At 33.0% G+C, this 8,669-nt stretch overlaps 1 long non-coding RNA gene and 1 pseudogene across 1 annotated transcript; one reads left to right on the top strand and one right to left on the bottom strand.

The window, feature by feature from the left end:
• The first annotated feature begins 886 nt into the window (after positions 1 to 886).
• On the top strand, positions 887 to 1,831 carry LOC136063935 (uncharacterized). Its single transcript, XR_010625589.1, has 2 exons — positions 887 to 1,224; positions 1,375 to 1,831. It is a non-coding gene; the product is annotated as an uncharacterized LOC136063935 (long non-coding RNA).
• Positions 1,832 to 5,201: 3,370 nt separating this feature from the next.
• Positions 5,202 to 5,317, bottom strand: LOC112016550 (U2 spliceosomal RNA; annotated as a pseudogene).
• Positions 5,318 to 8,669: the final 3,352 nt, after the last annotated feature.

Here is an 8,669-nt window from a genome sequence, read left to right as displayed (position 1 = left end):
CCAATTTTCTATCTGGTTGGATTTTTATAACCAAAGATATATTGTGACTTAGCTTGTTTTTTAAAACTAAATAAGCCAATAAATTTAAGCCTTTCCAAACAAATACTTTGGGTTGTAGTTATTATGGAACTTTAATATGGCTTTGTGATTATTTTATAGGGTCCTGTTTTCGGGAATTTGTTAGTGGGTTATTTTAGAAAACTTCTAATGCCACTTTTATAGGAAATATAAAAAAGCTATAAAAAATCAATTTTTTTTTTCAATAAGAAGTTACTATCAATATTTCATAAACTAATTCCCTTAGAACATTCATTAACTTTTTCTTTATTTATATATAAATTCATTTGAGCTCTCTCACTTTCTTATGCTATAAATGTGGCAAACTCAATCAATTTAAGCCTCATTGATTGTTTTGAGTCAGTTTGAACTAAATATTAATTGGTTAACTAGACAATTGACTACGATATTTTAGATTGTTGACAAATTGTTCTTAATGGGCAATTGACTTTTTTTTATTTTTTATTTGTAGCAATGCTATACATTCACAAAAGATTTTATAAATATATTCATGAGAGGGGATGATGGATTCACGTTTACCATATTAACTGATTATTATTGGCTTAATGTCAACTTTTCATATATAAAAGTAGTTCCAAAAGTTTTCTCCATCTTGAGTTCTTGACCAAAGCTAAACTTGAATTTGAATTCAAGCAAGCGCATTTGAAAATAGCAAGTAATCTTTTTTTTTTTTTTTTTAAGAAAGAAATAGCAAGTAATCTTAAGGATAAGTTCACAAAGAAATATATATATATATATATATATATATTGTTTTATAAGTTGGTAGTTGGAGATAGAAGATTTAAATCATAAATGTCTCTATTGAAAATATAAGAAAGTGCTAATTAAACAAATGACAAGGCTCTTAGTAATTACAAAGCTAAACTTGATAAAACTATAACTTGATTTAGGTGTTGTTTGATAGCCAATCAAGGGTTGAATTTTAGAATTTATTTCCTAAATTTCATTCTTCTTTTTTGGTCTAAACAGAATTCATCAAACTACAATCCAGTTCTTGCCGTCCAAGTAAACACAACATTTGACAAATATAAGGATAACAGTAAAGCAACATTCCACAATCTGGCATTTGGGATTTACATGCCCTTTGGAATTTCCCTCTCTCTTTGCAGTTTGGTCTAATGATGAAGTGTTAACGAAGGTTCTCAGGTAAAAGTTTCTTGAATTCTTGGACTTGTTGGGGATGGTTTTCTTAATGAGAGAACGTATTGATTTGAGCCTGTTAGAGATCTGTTTCTGGTTGATATGGACTAAAAGAAACTCAAACAGACTTGGGGAAACTTTTGTTGATTTCTGCAGGATTCGAACTAAAGCAAAGTCTCTCCTCCATGATTTTCGCACAGTTCAGCTTTTTCAATGAGATGGGAACTGCAGGGATAGGTGCTGTAGTTCATAACTGCTCAGGGAGTGTCCTTGGAGCCTTATCCCAAAGAATCCAGCTCCCTACCTTTGCTGCAACTGAGGGCCCTGGACTGCATTTTTAAGGGTGATGCTGAGGTTATTATTCAAGCAATCCGGAATTAGGATTCAACACGTCTTGAATATGGACATGTGGTTAATGATGTTCTGTCACTAGCTAGAGGTTTCCAGTTTTGTAGTTTTTCCCATGTAGAATGTATAAGCAATTCAGTTTGCTCATTTTTTAGCCAGAAGTTCCAAGTTTGGTAATGAGCTCCAGGTTTGGTTTAATTCAATTCCTGAGGATATAGCTCCCCTAGTCACTTGTGCCTCATTGTAGTTCGTTTATTTTGTTTTATTTATTTTTTATCTTTTCAATAATACAGGGACTTCTAGTCTGGATTCTCAAAAAAAAAAAAAAAAAAAAGGATAAAGCAACATTAATTGGTAAATCTTGGTCCGGAACAAATGCTTCAATATATGTTTGCAACCTCTCCATGGATGATTTCCTAAAGCCATGCTTGATCCAACCCTAATAGTGAAATATACTAATTGTTTAATTCAACTAATGTCTTTTATCCTTGAAAATTAAGAGACATGTGTTCGAACTTCACCAATATTAAAAGCCAATTGATATCTAAAGCGGATGTTATAGCTTTACTCATTTTTACATGTCTCCGGTCAATCTCAACCCATCTTGGATTGCCCACGTACTATTTGGCCATGATGTTGGTAGCAATACTAGTAGATTGAGTGGAAAAATCTCCATCCACATTTTCTCTCTCTCTCTCTCTCTCTCTCTTTTTCCTCTCATTTCCATGAAATAAGAGAAAAATTCATTTCCTCCCTCATTTTCAGCTGTCGTCTTTTCCTCCTAACCAAACATTACCTAAAATGCGTTTGATTACATTTGTCATCTACCGTTCTAATTGCTATCTTTCTTCTTCACGTTTTTGAGAATGGACAATCACATTTTTCATTTTTGTACAGTAGTTGACAGCTAATTTTTTGCTATCTTTTCCTCTTTCTTCAAATAGGGACAGGTGTCATCATGCCTTTTTTAAATAGCACACATGACACTTTGTATTCCATATAATGTATACATCAAGTCACATTATCACAAGTTTCTTCTCAAAAAAAAAAAAAAAAAAAAAAAGGTGTCACCTTATCACACACACTTCCCTTTCACTAAAAATGGGTCGTCTTCTTAGCAAAATTCGCTTGGATAATTCACGCTGGTATTTCTTACATGAACGCTAAATTCTGTGCAAGAACTTCATAAAGTGAAAAGGTAAAAATAAAATAAAAGAGAAGAAGAATAATAATGGTGACACTATAGTTAAAAATAAAAGGTATCTAATCTACTATTTGTCATTTTTGATATATATATATATATATATATTGACTTTAAACCTAGTTTAATCGCATTTGAAGTTTTTTTTATTAAGCCTAATTTAACTTAACATATGTCGGGATGCAAGATTCACTTACAAGTCCACATGATTCACATTTAATTAATCAAGGTATAAGTCCACATGATTCATACTTTTTTTTTTTCAGAATTCACATGATTCACACTTAATTAATCAACATTCGGTCATTTTGTAGTAGTACTTTGGTTATATAATGTATTATAAGTCTGTTTAAAAAACTCTACATGATGCTTTCATATTTGTGTGTTCTAATAAATATTACTGTTTCCTCAAAAAAAAAAAAAAAAAAAGCAATATCAACATTGTTATCACATAAATAAAAATAAAAAAACATTTAATATTGCTGTATATATAATTTTTTTTTTAATTTCCTTTTGGTTAACTAGTCGTAGCTCATAGTGCTTCTGAGCTTTTAGGTTTTGGAGGGAGGGTTAGATGTGATCATATGATGCCTAAATGTATTGCAATTCAATTATTATAGTATTACTTCCATGTGATTATAGAAATGATAAGGTGAGAAGAGTCTATTGGAGTTAAGTTAAGAGAATTGGGCCCCTAATTAATTTTGTGTCACGTGAATTGATTATTCAATGTTGCTCTTATTCAACTTGTAATAGATTCTCGGGTTGCACCTCTCCCGCGGGGGGGGGGGGGGGGGGGGGGGGGGGGGGTTTTCTAAAATACACCATAATATAGGATCAACATAAATAGCTCATCCTGAAAATGGAGGGGATATCCCTCCTTGTCTCTCTGTTGTTAAGAAAAGGTGGATTTCCCTCCTTGTCTTCAGCAGTAGAAGTTGTTTGTCCCTTATACATGAATGAGTGTTTTGTTTTGGGGTTGTCCTTTTGTCTCTCTAGGGATATCAAGAGTATCCATGGAGCTTGTGGGGTTTTTTTGTTATGGGGTTTGGGAAACACTTTTCTATTTTTCGGGTTAGAGTTTCTACTTCATGCAAATCAATTATCTCAATCTCCGGCTTTTACAAGTCGAAAGTAAGGCCATCAACGCAGTCAAACAAACCAGATTTTTCTGATGTTCATCTGAATCCATATGCGCAAGGTATCGAAGTTGCCCAAATGGAACAAGGCTTAGGGGAGTCGCCGCTGAAGGAGGGTCCAATAAATGCGCAATCAAGGGATATTAATGAGGTGCAGGTAACGCTAGCTTCCTTGCAAGGATCACAGAGTGAGTTATTATCTAATATAGCTGGCCAACGGATAGAAAGTGAAAGCAAATCTCTGTTTTCAGAGGGTGTTGCCATGATTCCAAGAAACCCTATTCAGTGGGCTAATGCAATTAATGAGCCACAAAGAAAAACGGATCCTAGTCCACTTAATTTTGCCCCACAATCAATGCCAAGCCCGATTTGTGTCCATTCAGAGGTCAGTCAACCAACACGTGCATACTCAGCTTGGATGGTGTGGATTCAAAGAAATAAAACCCAACTAAACTTACAAGTTGCCTCATTTCATCAAGTGGTAGAACAGGAAAAGGAAATGTTGGCACAGTACTGAGCGAATTTGCAGGTTCCAAATGTCCAGGTAATAAACAGTGGCAGTGGAGGGACGAGGTGGAGATGCCCACAAGCTGAGTTAGTGAAAATAAATTTTGATGGTGCTGTATTTAGTGAATCAAATATGTCCGGTATTGGAGTGGTGATACGGGATAGTAATGGAGTTGTTTTGGCTTCTTGCTCACAAAAAATCCCTCAAGCATACAAGGCTGAAGTGATTGAGGTGCTAGCAGCCCTCAAGGCATTGTCTTTTGCATTTGATCTGGGATTTCGTAGTGCTATCCTTGAAGGTTATTCTCTTGGACTGATTCAAGCTTTGAAGTCAGAGGAGCATAGCTTATCACCAACGGGTTTACTGATTGAAGATGTGAAAATGTCTTCTAACAATTTTGTAAAATTGTTGTATTCTCACATTAAGAGAAACGGCAATAGGGTTGCTCATAGTTTGGCTAAAAATGTATTATGCATACCAGATTTTCAAGTATAGATGAAAGATATCCCATCACATATTGTTTCGATTTTACAATTGAATGTAGTTGAATTAGATTAATAAAATCCTTCTAAAAAAAAAGAAACTTTAATCGAGAAAAAACAGAAAAGAAGACAAATCCAAGTTTATTGAGTTGAGTATATGAATATCCGGGTATTTATTCTTAGGTGGGTAAAGCAGTGAGAGTGCCATCCAATCTTATATTTTTTACATTTTCTATTCCTTTGATTGTCCCCTATAAGCACAATGACAAAATTTTTTTTATTTTTTATTTTTTATTTTTTTTTTGAGAAGCACAACGACACAATTTTTAATATCGTGTGGGCCGATGACCCACATATCAGATATTAAACCGATAAGAATAGATACTACACTTGATCTTAGCCAAAAGGCCGAGAAAGGTATGCACAACGACACAATTAATCTTCATGGTTTCATCCTTAAAATTCCCCTATACATTATAAATGGCGCAGCAAGGACATGATAAGATAAATATAATAATTTATTACTGTAATAGTATTCTGTATTCCTTCGAGCCGTACTTTATAGAGGCGTGTTCAAAAAGAACTTTGATATACGTTTCGAACGCAAAAAATGACAGTCAACCTTTGCGCTACGGGCCGCGTCACGATGATTATCCGTTTTTTTAAAATGGATTTTATTAACGTCTACCCAACTTAGTAAAACTATTTTAGGAAACAAAATTTTAATAACTATTTCAATTTTTTATAAATTTCTTTTTAAAGGAGATATTTAATGTATGCCCTAATGACATACATTGACCGGACACTTTTTTAAATTTGTAAGATGAAAGGTTAAGAGAATTTATTTTCGTAATTTTATTGGTTTATTTTATATTTAAATACTATGTTGAACCCAGAAAAAAAATAATACTATGTTGAACAAAAATAAATATAATTATAATGAGTCATGCTAACGAGTGTCCTTAGGACACTAGTTAACATTCCATTTAAAAAAAGTTTTGATATTACTTTTATGAGAAATGAAAAAAGCTGTCAAAATATTAATTGTTTTTTTTTCTTATATAAACTTTCTTTAAATAACTTGTTAATCATTACCCTAAGGGCATCTGTTAGCATTTTCTAATTATAATATAAAAAGAAATAGAATTTTAAAAAGTTGCATATAAAATGATGGCAAAAATAAACTAAATCTTAAACTTATTATAAACACACTATGACAACAAGGAAGTGAGGAGTCGAGGAGGGAACCAACTCTTTTCTCCCAAATTAACATTTTTTTTGGGAGTTCATAAATGAATTGAATAGAATAGAATGAATAAATCATAAAATAATGGAAATGAATAAAATGTATTTAAGAAATGAAAAGAAAATTGGGAAAAAATAATGAAATAAAATTAAGTAATTTTGTTTAGATATTTTAAAATAAAATAATAAAAATGAATGGAATAATAGCAATATTGTTTAGGAGTTTCATGAAATGAATTTAATGGAATAGAATCATTTTATAAAACACTATTGTTGTACTATTTTATATATATATATATATATATATCAAAAGGCTTAATGTATTTTGAGAGTTTTAACCAAAATTTCATTAAATCCAATTTCATTCTGTCCCAATTCTCCAATTTTGGGGATGAAAATTTGAGATTTTGAGAAAAAAAAAAATAAATGAATTGATATTTTCTCTTACCTATTTAATTCTCTCTCACTAAAATTTTCAAACAAATGAATGATTTTTTTTTCATTTTCTTCAGTAAAACTCCTAAGGGATAAAACGAATATTTCAAAATAATTGTTTTCATTCCATTTCTTTCGCTTCTCTAAACAGAGTAAAAGACAAGATGTGAAGGAGGATAGAGAAAATTGGGGTGGTTCTCTCAAGGTTAGGTGCCCATGAGATGCTATTGTGTGTCAAAAACTGCATCAAGGATTATTTCTATTTCTTGATGTTACTGAAAAAAACAGTTTAAAAGGATGAAGGATTAAGGAGGAAGAAATGAGGAGGATCCTGAGTAAGAAGCAAGAAAATGAGGATAGATAGATTTGCGTCATGTATAGCTCACCTTAACACTTAGGAGTTGGGATACAATCGTTTCCCCCCCTAAGAAATCAGGGGGCAATCAATGCACGAACAAAATCATACTTACTTTGATTTGATGAACTCGGCTTAGTGGGTGTGGCCCCAAGTACCCAACCATCTTGACATTTTCCCTATTGCTACAAACACTAGGCTGTTATTTCTTGCATGAATCCTTTCTCAACATCCCAAGATCCCAAACTGCATCGACCACTTGTAAAGCTAACTTGCTGTGGAGAGACCTACTACTAAATTGCAAGGTTTATAATCTGAATCGTTCATTGAACCGTAAAAGGGAGAGGTTCAAAGTTTTTGAGGTCGAACTGTGATAACGTCATAATTAATTTAATAATGATTTAAAATATGAATTAATATATTAAATTAATATAAGTAGAAAAATGAACTAAAATAGTCTAAATAAATATAAAGATCTAATTTTCAAATGTCTTTTTTATATCACAACTTTCATAAGGCAAATAAAAAATATGAAATTTTTAGCAAACATAAATATTGTTTGATAAAACTCAATATTTTACTATTTTTAATCTTTTTATAAGAATTTATGTCTAAATTATCTCCAGTTATGCTCAAGCCCATTAGACCATCCCATCCATTGTTTATGCCAAAGCCCATTTGAATATTCAACTCTTTATGAAAAATTTTAAAATAAAAAAATAAACAAAAGCTAGAGGAGTGGGATAAAGACTTAAAGCTTTACAAATTGATTAAATAAGGAGCCCAACGAAATTTTAAAAGGAGTGGTTGACAGAAAGCAAGCTGTCAATCATCTTCAAAGCCTATTCAAGCCTACATACTTCACTTGACTATATTTATGGTATGTGATCGTAAAGAATAGATGGATGCATTGTATCAAAAGTGAAGAAACACTTGTACGCTAGCAAACATATATTGGATGACTACTTAGAGCATCCACGTTCCTTATTTCAATTCTACTCTATTTTACCATTCTAAAAAATTACTTTATCAATTATATAATATAATTTTACAATACTTTCATATCCCAACTTTTATTTTCCTATTCTACTCATTAAAATAATATATTTACACATTAAAATATATTAACCAACAAAATGTACTCCTCCATAACCAAACTCAGAACCCACCTTGCCACCACCATGCCATCGGCCAACAACCACCACCATAACCAAACTCACCACCATCAACAACCACAAGAAACAGCGCTAACTTGCCGATCTCCACAAGCCACCGAGAGAAAAAAATCAAGCCGCCGATCTCCGATATCCAAAACTGCTAGAAACAAACCAAGAGAAAAAACCACTTCAAACCCACCACGCCAACTCATCGATCTCCGCAAGCCACCAAGAGAAAAAACAAGGCTGCCGATCTCCGATCTCCAAAATTGCCAAAAACACGCCAAGAGAAAAAACCACTTCAAACCCACCATGCCGACTCGCCGATCTCCATAAGTCACCGATCAGCAAACCCAAGCCACCAATTAGCAAACCCAAGCCACCGATCAGCAAACCCACGCTGCCGATTTGAAACCCATGCCATCACTGCTGTGAGAAACACCATCACCGATCAGCAAACATCATTGCCTCGCCTTCGTCAAACCTTGCTTCGACCAACAGCGAGTTAGAGAGTGAGATAAGGTAGATGAGAAAACAAAAGGAGAGAGTTGAGAAAGAAAGAAAATGTCTCAGCCCAGAGA

Source organism: Quercus suber, unplaced genomic scaffold, assembly GCF_002906115.3.
Source record: "Quercus suber isolate HL8 unplaced genomic scaffold, Cork oak 2.0 scaffold_22, whole genome shotgun sequence".
Taxonomy (NCBI): domain Eukaryota; kingdom Viridiplantae; phylum Streptophyta; class Magnoliopsida; order Fagales; family Fagaceae; genus Quercus; species Quercus suber.
Note: the sequence above shows the minus strand (reverse complement) of the source record. Positions and strands in the feature narration are given on the sequence as shown.